At 41.6% G+C, this 14463-nt stretch overlaps 1 protein-coding gene across 5 annotated transcripts in view; it reads left to right on the top strand.

Annotated features, from left to right (window-relative positions):
* LOC118776865 (dematin-like) overlaps nucleotides 1-14463 on the top strand; it is a 35934-nt gene continuing 21471 nt past the window's right edge. Inside the window, exons 1-2 of one of the 5 annotated variants that reach the window (XM_036527474.1) lie at nucleotides 1138-1406; nucleotides 4229-4413. The gene's annotated coding sequence lies outside the window, so the exon portion shown is untranslated. Of the gene's footprint in view, nucleotides 491-1135; nucleotides 1407-1840; nucleotides 1869-4228; nucleotides 4414-14463 lie in introns of those variants that run through there. The other 4 variants (XM_036527473.1, XM_036527476.1, XM_036527472.1 and 1 more) reach the window with 4 other exon arrangements.

The following is a 14463-nucleotide window of genomic DNA, read 5'->3' as shown; positions in this document are numbered from 1 at the left end:
GCAATAATACACCCTGCAGAAAACGTCAGACCAATAACAAAAGAAAGCCACAAAAGGAAGAACAAGCTTTAAAAAGGAATACAATAACCAGCGGCATAAACCCATATGACCTCAAAAAAGGATAAGGAAAAGAAAACATCTAATTCGCACATCCACTCAACTACTATCCTTTATTCTCAATAAAATAACCATTGGCTAAAAAATATTTCTCACGTTTGGTCACACATTGTTGAAGCGAAAGGGGAGCAGGAGACGCACGTCTACATGGCACGTCCACTATGTGCTGAGCAAAACACGCTGTGGGAAGCCCATTAAAAATTTCTGTAATTTAAATCAGTAATCTGTTTTAAACCCACACGCGGACAGCCTTCGCCTCCAACGATCGAGAAATGGTTGTCCTGGCAACCGGTGCTAGGATGCCCGAGGAAATGGGTTCCTAACGGAGCTATATTTCGCGTGAGGTTCGTGAGGCGGCACGTTTCATGTTGAGGTAACGTGCCTTCTGTTTATTTATGTATTATTTCAGTTTTTTTTTTTGCTGTACTGCACCTACTGCTTCGCTAGCTTGAATGCTAAGGAAAATGTAGTACAGTACGCTGATATAGTCTCATCTGCTCACTAGCCGTTCAGACAACAACACATTTAAAATATAGGCCTGCAGTATCTACTTCATAACATTTGTTTTTAACGTAGTCTTCATTACATGACAATTTCCAGCCCAACAACTAATTTAGTAGGTATGCTGGTATATGACGTATCCTTACTTGTACGTAACTGAAAAACCCACAATCTATATTGTCTCGTTTTTCTCTTGTTTTTATAACTGGACACGAAGTGTCTTTCACATGTTATTTGCATCATTCGGTATCTGGTAATGCCAATTTTAAAACCCCTGAAGAAGGTTTGGAAGATAGCTTACTGTTGTATTGTACACAGAAACCTCCAACAGGCTTCAGCATTTTCCTAAAATACGCAGAATGCACTGGGATTTAATTCACATGCTCTTCGGTCTGGCAGCTCAAAGAATGACATGTTTGCTGTGTCTCCTCCATGGCGAATAGTGCAATGTCATGTTTCCAGGGTACCCCCCGTCATTGAGAATGGATCGAGCCAGCTGTGCGACAGGCAGCAACAGTAGAAACGCACATTGCCGCTATCTTTATAGAGCAGCCTCGCTCTGTGCACTCAGCACCGCGAGTCTAGTGCAGATAACTATTCCCAACCGAAACGAACATATTCTCTCCATGTAACGGCACCGAATGGGGAGTTTTGGCCTGCATTAACCCCCCGAATTGACAGTAGTGTCCAGGGAATTAAAAGCAAAAGGGATTAGCTTGCTGGATTGTTGAAGAAGGGGAAGGGGAATTGTTTATTTGGAAGAAGGCAATATTTTCAGGTGTGAAAAGGTAAGAGCACTGAATATTATTTTCCATCACGTTCCTAGACACCGGTGCTTTATCTACATGAACACTATCGTTGAAAAAAATGTCGTTTCTGAACGATATTTGAAACAGTAACACTGCATTTTTCCAGTGATGCTTATTGTGGTAGCCTATTTGATGTCATATCTTACACTTCTGAATCGGCGTAAACAGCACGGAGAGCAGTTTATTAATAAAATGAAGGAGTCTACACTTGCTAGAGAATTACTGTGTTTTCAATTTTCAACCAAACCTATAAATATGGCATATTAGACTGAATCTGTTTTACTATGAGACGCACATAACTGAAATATATGTGTATGGGATTATACAGGGTCTATGTGATGTTTTTACGTAACACCGTTGGCGATGGAGATAGCGGGACAGGTCCCATGCTCGCCGGATTAGGACGGGCGAGCGGTGAAATGGATGCAGTGACAGTCAAGGGTAATGAAAGTGCGACCGCAGTGATAAGGTTTTGTTCCGTAAGATTGAAGCGGCCCTTTTTAGTACTACTACGTTGCACGTGCGAAAATATTGTGAAGCGTTGGTCCTGGTAGTTTGGGAATACATAACATAAAATAGAAAGGATAAGTAGAAGATGCTTTACGATGTACAATGAACATAGTTACAATTAATTGCCATCGAATAATAGCTGCCAGACTCTTCTTTGGTTGTTATCAGTATGGGCCTTAAAATGAACTGCCACAATGATATACTTTATGTTTTTAGGTATTATGACATTACTATGACATGTCCATTGCAGCCTGCACAGAAATGAAACTAGTGCTTGTGAATGTTAGTATGCCACTGAAGTAGAATCAGTACGTTTAGTTCTCGGGAAGCGTTCGTTTTGTCATATAAGAAAATGCTGCAGTGTTTGGAAGCATTTTCTTTCCCTCAGTTTTCGTGCCCACGATATGTGTAGGAGGTGTATGCTTAGCAACGGTAGCTGAGTGTAGGAGGCCCTGAACCTACATGCACCGTGGTTACATTCTAATCGATAGTGGATCCTCCTGAACAGCACGATGTGTTAAATGTTCTTAAATGTGAGCTTCGGAATTCGGGGGAGCAGTTATTCACGTTGCATTAAACCTCTGACCATTAAGACTTTTTGGAATAGTGTATAATCAGAAAAGTCTTATGGTAATGTAAAGCGTTTCTCAAACCTTAAGTCCTATGGATCCACCATGTCTCTACAGTTGAGCTTTTCAAATTAAGTGTGATTCCCTAACGATGGAAATACTAAATTAATAAGTTTATGTGATCTACACATGTAACCTGTTACAGATTCTTACTGAAATGTGTGACGTTTGTGCCAATGCTGTTAAATTATTTATATATTTTTAATACCAGCCCTTTGAACAAATTCTGCAGAGATGTCAAGACACTTAATTCTTTTTTCAATCTGTTGTTCTTGGTCTCAATGAACAAATGACAACTCTTAATAAACAAAGTGAAATATCTGCCTGTAACGGTAAGTTCTTGAAGTGGCTCAGATGAGTAGAAATAACCTATAGTAGCACCTTTACTTGTATCCTTCTAGTAGAACAGGCACATTGCAACAACCAAAAGCTAATTGTGGGTCCCCATGACCAGGTAGTAAAAACACTGGTATACATACCAGCAAAACACATTCAAGAGGCAGGCAATGAAAAGGCTGAGTACCTCTCTCTTTATGTGTGAGCTAGTCAGCATACATTTACTTATTTCACTATTAAGCCTTAACCAGAAAATCCCTTGTCATGTCAGAGGTACCTGGTGGAATCCAATCCAGGGTGGCTCATAGAGTCAGACTTTCTCCTAATATCCGCCACAAAGCATGCCCTTGAAGTCCTTCCCTTAAAATGGAACACTGATCATTTTTTAGGGGGGCAAAATGTTAGCTATTTTAAGGTCAAACTTGATAATGTTGTGTGAGGCACTGATTGTTTCTGCACTTTGCCAATGTGTTCTTTCAAAGTGATCGCTCAGACCTTAGTTTTGAAGTTATTATCATCTCATGCTGTAAACTGTTTGCTATAATATCATATGCAGGATAGTTTTGTGTTTTTTATTCATTTGGCAAGTCTTATCACTGTACACAATGCTCTGTTAAGCGAAGGTGAGAATTCCATGTGCAGGTAAAGGAAACAGTTTTCTAGCTGTTGAAAAAAAGGGCTTTCCCCAATTTCAGGAGGTGCAGGAAATTCTTCTGGTATCAGCTGTTTCCTACTGTTTCTTGGCTGGTATCATGTCTCATGGGTCAACAAAATGTCAAGGCTACTGCATTATCACATGTGGAGTAAGAAAAGCATTGGGAAGCCATTGTGATTAGTGGCAGGCAGAAAACATACAGTCCCTTTTGTTGAAGAGTTTCACCTAATCACCATACCTTATCAGCAGCTAAATAAACAAGATGTCCTCTGACTAAATGGTGATATAGTCCATTTTCTTTGCCATTTTACTTCTTTCAAGTTTCAACAAGGAAGGGCATGAATTGAAGAAACAGTTTGACAATGGGGGTCTCACATCTGCCGTGCTAATCTTGGGGTTGAAGTGGAAATTTTCAATGAATTCAGCATGCTTCTTATGATTTAGATGTCAGAAGGAGAGAGGATCTCAGCTATTTAACATTGCACTGACCCCATGTGGGGTGAGAAGGTTTTAATTTTATGGTTTTAACACAGAACGCCATTTTTGGGGAAATTGTTGAACAAGTGAGAAGAACAAAATGTTTTTTGAAACTACAAATTGTCACAATGCATTGTATTGTTCTGTACAGTTCTTGCCCATCACTGTGTCCACGTCTTATTCTGATTTTGTAGGTTTAACAAGAGTCTATGTCTATCACATTCTCTGGATGGGACTGAAGCGTAATTGAGGTTCTGGGAATAACTCCACCATATAAATTCAGCATCAGCTGGCCAGCTTCAGCTCTGATTCCCACCCTAGACTGTGAGAGATCCCCATAATAGCCTTTGGCTATTATGCTATCTGTGAGGGAAAACACGTAAGCTTCCTTTTTGTATTGATTCTTCATCCTTTTTCATGCTATCCACTCACTTTCTCTTGTTGTCTTTTAAGACTTAAACTGATGTGTTTTCTATTCTTAACATCTAAGTACTTTTTTTGATAGAGTTAATTACTCTCTGTAGTGTAGACATGTTCACCACACATGTAAAGTGCAACAAATCAAATGTAGCTATTCAAAGTTACAGCCCAGAGCTGTCATTACAAACATCCAAGACAAAGGCAAGCAAACTGATTAAGCTGAGCTTCTTGTCTACTTGCTTAGCTGGCAAACTAGCCTCTGGTTTCCTTAAGCTTCTTAACAGAGAATTGATTGTGAACAGGATTTCATGGGGGACAGGGATTTTTAATTAAAATCAGGCACAAATGATGATGTCACATATTGGGTCCTCAGTGCCATGGCATGAAACAAATAGGAGAAACAAGGAGGATATGTAACTTTAACTGATCTGTGTAACTTTGCTGAATCCAGTGGATTTTGATAAGTGCAAAGATGCAAACTGACCACTGTTTATTTCTTAATAATCTGTGTCTATCACTGAAGTTAAACTTGAATGTTCTGGGTAGTTGTAGAAATGTTTGAAATAACTGAATGTGTATTTGGCAGAGAAGGGCTTAATATCAGTGCTACTTCCTCCCTTGCAAACCTACCATCTGGCATTAAGAATATCCTTGTCCCCCCCTTTAATTTCTCACTGCTGTAGCAGTTTCTCTGGGCTATTGATAGTTTAATAAAGTCCCAATTTTAAGAAGCATGGCAGGGCGTTAACAACAGGCTATTCATTAAATGCATGACTTTCCTAAGGAGATGCAAGCAATTTCCTCCCTGGTCTAAAGATCCCCAAAGCATCACCCCATTCCTCTCAAAATGAGAAATCCAAGCCTGGGATTAAGATTTCTGTGTCTGGCTCATGTGCCTAAGCCAGAAAATGCAGATTTACTCCGCACCAAAACGATTCCTGCCAAATCCCACTCTGAGCTGAACCGTCACTATTTCACTATAGCCGGTATAGCAGAAGGTGGGGTGATTTGTTTTGATGTACGATAATTGCCTCTCACAGCTGTTTGCAAAGGCAGAACATGCCTTAGCGCTATTGCCGCAAAGGTAGGTGGAAGTGGAAGTGTGTGTGTGTGTGTGTGTGTGTGTGTGTACATGCATGTGTGTGGAGAGGATTGGGGGACTGAGGGGGAGTGCTCCATTCTTCTCTTTTCGGCAACAGCACACTTCACCAGCGTTCCCCTTCACTGGGAAACATGAATAGTGCGAGTGAGTCACGATGTGGAGACTGCGACCATTGCTGCAGTATATAGCCTGAAACTAGGACTGGGCCTCTCGTCTCTGCAAACAGTTTGGCTGCGAGATGTAGTGACAGGCAGCGGAGATGTAAAAGAGGCTGTTAGGGGGTGTTTCGGCTCTGGGATCCAAAGCCTCACATGCTCTGTTATCATAATTAGTCATGTCAGTATTAATGTCTGTCAGACGCTGTGGGGGCCCATCGAAACGGTGGTAGCCGCTTCAGTGCAGTATTGATTTGCTCTGATGTCTACTTCTCTCTGAAAGCAGTGTTGAAAGTTCTCCAGAGATCCTTTTAAGACCCGGGAGATGGTTCAGTACATGATGACTGCAGTGCAGTTGGCCATAGAATGTTATTGCTTCTACTTGCAAGTGCACAATGCTAATGATCATTTATGTGCTGTTCATGGAAAAGTTCTACATCGCAGATGGCTTTTTGGTGGCTGATCTAGTTGGAAGTTAATCTAACTTTTAGCTGCAATGCTTGTGAGCCACAAAGGTGATGGGCTTCATACCTTTGACCTGAACCACTTCATTTACAGGCCTTGGTTGGGCCTTTGAGTGGCCCGATTCAGACAACTTTATTTAGTGATCGGATCACTCGTTGAAGGCGGGTCTAAATTTCGGGTCTAAAAAAGATGTACAAAAATTCAGAACCATTGTTGAGGATTCAGCTTTCCTATAAGTTGTATACATCACGGCACAGACAAGGACCATCAATACTCTCTACCCTTCTTTGTGCAACCCTCTCCTACATATTGGATAGTGCACCCTAAGGGCTTGTAACTGAGATGTGTGCTGATTTGCACTATATTTCACCATCCTTGCTGTGTGAATGTGCTGGTGTCATTGCAATGTGTTGAAATATTAATATATGATATAAAGTAATACAAATCAGTCAATTCTGTTCTTTCTCATTCTTGCCCACCTCCAGGACAAACACCCACATAATATCCTCTACATCAGATTGACACTCAAAAGGCAGATGAATATTTATGATGCTTATTCAATCAGGGAAAGAGTATCGGCTGTTATGACAGGATGCATAAAGCACAGTGAAGTGATTTCTCTGTAGCACAGTGGGTAACGTATTGATTGGCACTGGTGCCTGTGTTTTCTGACCTGGCCTCTTTCAGTAGCCACCTCAGGTGCCCTTACGGAGTCCTCTCAGTCAGCAGTCATGGGATGAGTCATTCTGAAAATGCAGCCACAAACTGAACAAACACCATCAAATCAGTTTCCGGCTGTGATTTTGTAAAAAAAAAAAAGGAAAAATACCGGATTTAGCATGCTTTGCAGGAGTCCAGATGCTAACTGAGATGCATATGGAGCGAAATAGCGATACACTAATCTGATTGCACAGCCTGTTAAAGACCAGGCTTCCCCAGCACCCTTTGGGACACTCAGTATGTCCCCAGCAAGGAGGCAGCAGTGTAAGGCATGTGGAGGAATGGTGGGACAAAGCTGGGCCTGGAACGACAGATGGGTACGGGCAGGGAGGCTGCCGAGGATGGGAGATGCTGTGTTAGCTCAATGCTAATGAGCTAACCTGGCGCTCTTCTGCTGAGCCCAGCTGGGGCTGCTCTCCCCTGGCCTGGAGAGGACAATCAAAGCACAGCATCTGAGGGAGACATGGTAGTGGGATGTAAACAGAGAATGCCTGATAGAATTTGTGTGTACAGCCAAGAGGTATACCTAGGCTTCTGGTAAAAAAGCATTCACAAATTGTGTGTGTGCAACCATGTATTTTTGTGCGTGTGAAACTGCCTGTGTACCCACAAGTTTTTGTTTGTGTGACTGTGCATTTTGAAGAGAGGAATGCTTTTATGAGAGCAAATTAACTGGCTATGCCAGAAATCAAACAGGCCTGACGTAATGTGTTTATGGGGGGTGAGTTCCCTCTCATTCCGTCCTGATTACAGTATGTTTTTCTAAATTGGTTAGAGTCAGCTAACACAGTGCAGTGCCTTATCTGCAACAGCAGCTTGGTTATGTGACTAGCTCTGTGCATGTGCGCTCCTGCGGGAGGAAAGAGGCCTAGCCAAGGTGATGTGTTCACTAGTGGTGGCTGAGGGAACCAATCAGAGGAGTGTTGCCCTGGTGACGGCAGCATCGGGCCGACTGGGCGTTGGTCGTTCTTGCTGAGCTGAGATAAGTGTATTTCTTTTTTTGGCGTGGGGTTGTTGGGAGCAAGAGTGACAGAAAAAAAGACAGGGAGAGAGAAGAGCTCACAGGCGCTTCTCTGTTGGGCTCTTCCACTTAGCATCCTCGAATCCCAACATAAAGTGCATTTTACGGTAGACTAACAATTCGGATTTTTTGTATCTCTCCATTAGCTAATTAGAGTCCTTTTCTTTTCTGTGAATATAATTTTGTTCTGTTTCCAATACATGCTTTTTTCTTTTTTGGCTCACAGGGGTTCATTGTTTGCCACTGAGAGCTTGTGTTTATTGAACATGCCCTGTGGATTTTGTTGTTTGCTACTTGAGGCCTCTATAGACTTTGAAAGCATTCCCACAGAGTAACAGTTGCCTAGTATGAATTGTATTGATAACAGCAAGCCCTTCTGTAAATACATCTGGCTAGTGTCTACCCTGTTAAGTGGGCTGTGGTTCGTCTTGGCTCCTGAAGCCAGTCTCACTTTGTTGCAGACCATAGTAAACCTCAGAACCCCTTCACATGTTGGAATCTATACTATAAACAATGTTTCAATAAATGCACTCTTCCAATAAAGGCATCTTTTCACTATACCCTTGTTAATGATGACTGTTTCATACTGGTAGTTATATTTGGAAAACTTCTTCCTCTTCTATGATCAGAGCAGTTTCTGCTTGCCTAACTGGCATTTCTTCATATTTCCCTTCCTGACTGAAAGCCAAATGCTGCTCTCCAGTGAAACTTTAAATTTAAATGAAAGCTTTTAAATTGTTGATGTCATCAAACAAAATGTATATGAAGTCTAAATATAGAAAGTATAATATATCCCTGGTCCAACACAGCTGATTTAAATGACTAGTTTGTTATTAAGCAGCTTCAGGAGTTCATAATGAGTTGACCATTTGAATCAGCTGTGTTGGACCAGGGAGAGATCTAAAACATGCAGGCCAAGGGGTCCTCCAGGAGAGGTTTGAGAAACGCTGTTCTATAGCATTCAGTGATTATCACCTTGTCATAGGTGTGCAAGTGTTCTTTGAATTAGGAAAGGACATGGCAAACATGTTCAGTGAACAGACAGTTTCTCATTACTCTAATGTATTTACACACATTATAGAATGTGTACTGCATATGCTGTATATATGGTGTTATGGATCCTTCCATGTGCCATTTAACAATCAAGTGTTTTCAACATGTTTCAGTGAGTCTTTTAGAAGTTCTTAGTAATTTCATACCCAGCCGAGCACATGACTTTTTTTTCACGCCTTGTTATTCATATTTTCTTAATCATCTTAAATACTGTGGCAGCACATGTAGTACATGTCAGCTGTTGAAGACTGCTGACTTGCATGTAAGAGTTGAACCTTCAGACTAAAGGCTCAAAGCAGTAGACCAGGAGGAGCTGCTGTTTTGATAGAGACTCTCTGCTGTCTTTGTTTAGTTGCTCATTTTGAGACAACGCACCGTGAGGGAGCTCCCCAAAAGTTGCATCATCTCCTTTTGTCTGGTGGATTGATGTGGACGCCTCTGTTGTCCTTCTGTATGAGAATGCGGATGATGTCACGAGAGTGGCTTTAACAAACGTCGCCCTTGACCTTGCGGAGTTAATGTCCTCGTCACCGCTCAGTCATGCATGCGGTCCTCGTAATTAGAGGGGAGCCTCTATTGCTGTTCTCACGACTGAGATTTATTGCGTCACGTTTCCCTGACAACAAGCATGCCTTGTGTAAAAGCTTGTGTGGCAGGGAAAAAAAATAAGCAAGGAGGCACGTCTCTCATGAAGAGTAGTGGCAGACTCGGCTAGAGCACATGGCTTTAATCCTAGGGGCTTTTTCAACACTGACTGTAGTTTAACAGAATGAAAAGCATGAAGGACACAATTCACAGTTATGTAAATTCACTGTTGGGATTGGTACATTTCTGGACATTGCTTCTGTTGAAAGAGAGATTGTGGAAAATGTAAAAGATAAGCAATTATGCTCACATTTGAAGGAGTTTTAATTTGTGTGTGTTTTGAGTGAGGTGATGGCAAAGTCCGTGGGGTGGATGAGTGGATGGTTTGGTTCGAATTGTCTGCTCAAAGTGGCTCCATCCCCAGTCAGAAGGACCATTTAAAGGAGTAAATAGGATCCTTCTTTGGCTGAGATCTTGAGTATCTTTGGCCTATAGTTCAAGACTGCTAGGATGTGACAATCCTATCTGTGTTTTGTCATCTGTACCATAAGGTGAACAAATGCAAATGCAAATATAGTTCACAAAGGTGTCCTAGCCTGGCAGGTACTGTGTGGTGCTGAAGCAGTTGATGAGTATGTGTAATAGCTGCTAGAGAACCAGACTTCTGACAAGGAAATCACCAGGTGAGTCATGGGATTCAGCCAATGTAGTATTACTGAGCAAGGAATTTAAAATAAGTTGCTTTTGTGGGTGTTAAGCTTAGTTATGCTAAAATGTAAAATCTAGGGGCTCTAATTTACCCTGGAGAAGGGAACCTGCTGTGCATGATCAGCCAATCAAATTTGATTTAGTACAGTGTTCTTTCAGTACGGTTGTTTATTTGGTCACAGAGTGCTTTAATGAGTTGCAATACTGAGAAACAGTATAAGTCATAACAGATGGATAAAAGAAGAGCAATTACACAGTGACAACAGAGTGGAAACGAATCACCCAGAGGTTTACACCTGGGTTCAAGTAATCTTTATTCTTAATTTGAATCACAGATAAAAAGAAATTATACTTTAATTCTTCGTAAACACAGTTAGGCTGATTTGGTGACCACCTAAATTAATGAAAACAGTTAGACAATTAAACACAAGGTATATCTAAGCAATTCTAGTTGGTGAGCAAATATTTCCTGATGTAATGCTGTAACAGGAAGGTGTCATAAGGTATTACACATAAGATTTACTCTTGAGATTGTAGCGAAGATAAATAGCAAATTTGTCTTAACCCTGTTGGTATATCAGAGAATTAAGGTGGTCTAAAGAGAGACTGAGATCCGACAGATGCAAAATAACGTAGTATTTTTGTAACAGAGACAAAAGGAAACATCCTTAGGCTTCCATGAAACAATGTCGTTAAACAGAGGCAACTGAACTACGGGAGAGCCAATTTCTTCCCTCATTGTCATCTGTCTGTTGTTCATGGGAGACCAACTGATTATTGCCTTGGGGTGGTTCGGAGTAAAAGAGGTCACCCTTGCTGTTGGAGTCGATGTAGGATCTCAAAGGCACAGCAATAGACATGGGGAAGAAGAACAGAGAGAAAGGTTATTGGTAATTGATATTGTATTTCCACATATCAGCTCACACGTAGGTGAAATGTAGGAACATTGGCAGCGGTCAAACTATGAAAGCATATCTGTGGATAAAGAAACAAGTGAATAGAAGGTGATTTAGTCTGGATCTGAGTGTTGAGACTGTCTCAGATTCTGAGATGTGGTGAAGCAAGTTATTCCATAATTTACATTAGTAGTGTGTACTGCGCCATTGTTGTTTGTTTGAAAGATAGTTGGTTTTGCTAGGTGCTGCGTTTATAGGGATGTTTATGGATTGATCTTCCTATTTTATAAATTTGTCTAGTTCTAATTTTACAGATACATTTGCATGAGAACAAATTTCAGATATTTATGCCTGTATCTTATCAAAACCTAAAATTCTTGCTTGCCACCATTTTACAAGTAAAGTGTGACTTTGACTTGCATTGGAGAAGGGTGCAAGAGGTCTTTATTGCCACCCGTTTGGTGGAGTCTAATCCACTGAGTGTAAATAATCTCTTTCTTGGGTGGAACATCCCTCTGAAAACAGACACGCCGCCATAAACATAAATTAACAGCGTTTGCTCTTGAAGCTAGCCTGTTTAGTGTTTCTGTTGTAAAGGGTAGTCAGCAAAAAAAAAAAGAACAGAAACCACTGACAATTGACTTGGAGGCAAACATCAGGCACAAAAAACCCTCCTGGCCGCCAATAAATCTGTGTAATGTGCAGCTCTGGAGAAAACACAATGGGCAGCTCAACGCAGGCCTGATTTAATCCCACAGCGCTGTTTGGGAGCCCTGTTTCAAAAGAGAGCTGGGCTGTGGGGGATCGGTCCTGGTCCTCACACAGGTCACCAGTCCCGGGTAGCTGTGACATTCTCTTCAAAAGAGGAAAATAAATAAAAAGTGGAGTGGTCTGGACAGCTACATTGATCCAGGCACTCTCCTTCCACTGGGAGAGCTACTGTGGCAGACCAGCCTGTCAATGTTAACAGCCAACATGCTACCATCACCTAAGAGTAAAAGAAATCCGCAAAATTGAAAAAACTCTGTTGAAATGAAATACCTGCATTGAGTATTTCTGCATTTTTAGCGGGATTAGTCTCTGGGGGGACTTCAAAAAGAACCCTGTGAAAAGCTAAAATTATGTACTTTGATTACACTTGACAGGAAGAAACTGATTGAGCTGATGAGAAATGTCAGATTTGATTCTGCTTCAATGTGAGAATTAAACTTAACGAAATCACACACAGCCTGCTTAAGAATGAAAAATAATGTCAAGTGTCAACAGGCAAACTGTAATCAGCTAGCATCCATTTAATACTACTCAGCATGTTCACTCTCATAGACGTGTCTTGATTTTCTATTGTATAAAGGCAAAAACACCATTGTCCACCTTGTGTGGTATGCAGTGAAAGTGTTGTATCCACCTCCAAAAATATTCTTTTTAAAGACATTTTGAATTGCATTATTTCCTTGTTCCCTTCAACTTGGGGACCAACATATCCAGTGAATAAATCAGAAACTCGAATGGGTACATATATGTTCTAGAGTGTCTGCTAAATGAATGTAATGTAATGTACTGTAATGCATAGACACATAACCGTGCTGTCTTATCGATGTCTGCTAGCAAAGGAGTGAAGTACAGAGCCGTTTAGAACAGTGAAGGAGAGGGCACCATTCTGTGTTCCTTGCATGACTGGTGATGAAAACTGTGAACCTGCTATACCTTCAGACTTGTTATCACAACCTAATTTACTGCAACAGACCTTTGAAAGAGTTTTTATGAAAGCTGAGAAAGATTTGAAACATGGCAATTGGAGGTGTCCTGTCTTAATAGGTATTGCAATGTCTCTTTCTCTTGAACACATTGGAGTAATGAGACAGAACATCAGATCAACCTTGAGCACAGTCTGAGTCGATCTTATATGACTGGATCTAGAAATGAAAACCTTCAACTAGCTGTCTGGCAGTGGTTGAAAAAATACACTTTAGTCAATAATTACACCAGCCATATCTTTACAGAATCCATAGTGTGTTGAGGAGTACCTGCAAAAGTCCTAGTTAGTGGCACCATCTAGAACAGAATGGTGAATTTATCCCTCTTGAGAAAGTGTACATCCATCGAATGCACTGGTTTGCTTGGGTGGACTTTTTCCCTCTTAAGATATGTGCATGTGATTCCCTGTGTCTGTTTGAAAGGCCACAGAATGACTAAGCCCTAGTGCTTGTTTGCAAGTAGGTGGTTGCTGGGTGAGCGTCTCCCAGCAGAGAGCGATGGACCTTGGGGGCGAAGTCTGCATTCTCTGAGTTCAGAGGCGGGCACGCAAGCGGTTCTGGAGCGCGTTGAATTGGCCCATCATCCTTTGCACGCATGTGCGTGCCTCCGCAGGGGCCTGTTCACGCCCACACACCTGTACACCAACTCGCTCCCTAACGAGTGCTGCCCAGGGCATCACAGCCTCTGTCTTCCGGAGTTTGTGGAGATAGCGTACCTCTTTTCTCTTGAGGGGCTTTGAAAGTCATTAATAGTGCGACAGTCTGGCCTGAGAGGAAAAAAAAGCCCTCCAACTGGCTTGGGTGAGCATGCCCATCAATATCAAGCACAAATACTGAAGACTTTGGTGTTCTTTGTCTCTGTACATTGAAGTTCACCCACCCCTTATTTTATACTTTTTACGGAGCCTTGGTTTGAACAGTGGCATGCTGATTCATTGCAACTCTGAAAGAAGCATCCAGAATGAGGTCCAGTTATTCACAATGCAGTGCAAGCGTACCTCCTTTTCACCAATAGCTGTTCCCTCAGCTTGGCAACCAGGTTATTGTGGCAGGCTGAAGATGAATCCCACTGTAATCTTTTCTGTAATGAGGCTGTACGTCAGTGATAGTGGCCTCCACTAGTTGAGGGACCCAACCAGCTTTGCAGTCTCAAATTCTACCATAGTACTCACGACAACATCCCACTTTGACCAGCCTTATCAGCACTGCCTTTTTAAATGCAATTTGAAATGAGAAGTCATTGAGTTTGAGATTTTCCACTTCACTCATCCCATCATTTTCCAAGCGCGCATCAACCAGTGCAGGATGCTTCCAGGAAAAAGAAAAAAAACAGAGTTGCGTTTGAGCACACGGAGTTTCATGTTTACACCATCAGGGAAATTGAAGCGCAGCTAATGGAGTACGGTCTGAGCTCGGAAGTGGTTTTGAAATTGGAGTGACTCGAGCATTGGGGGGATTATTTGTCTTGTTGTTCATCTCATGGGTGTGAAATCTTGGTCTGCTTTGATTTTCAGCTTTTTTTGTTCACTGTCTTTCACTTTCAAGCTCTG

This window comes from Megalops cyprinoides, chromosome 4, assembly GCF_013368585.1.
Source record: "Megalops cyprinoides isolate fMegCyp1 chromosome 4, fMegCyp1.pri, whole genome shotgun sequence".
Lineage (NCBI taxonomy): Eukaryota > Metazoa > Chordata > Actinopteri > Elopiformes > Megalopidae > Megalops > Megalops cyprinoides.
Note: the sequence above shows the minus strand (reverse complement) of the source record. Positions and strands in the feature narration are given on the sequence as shown.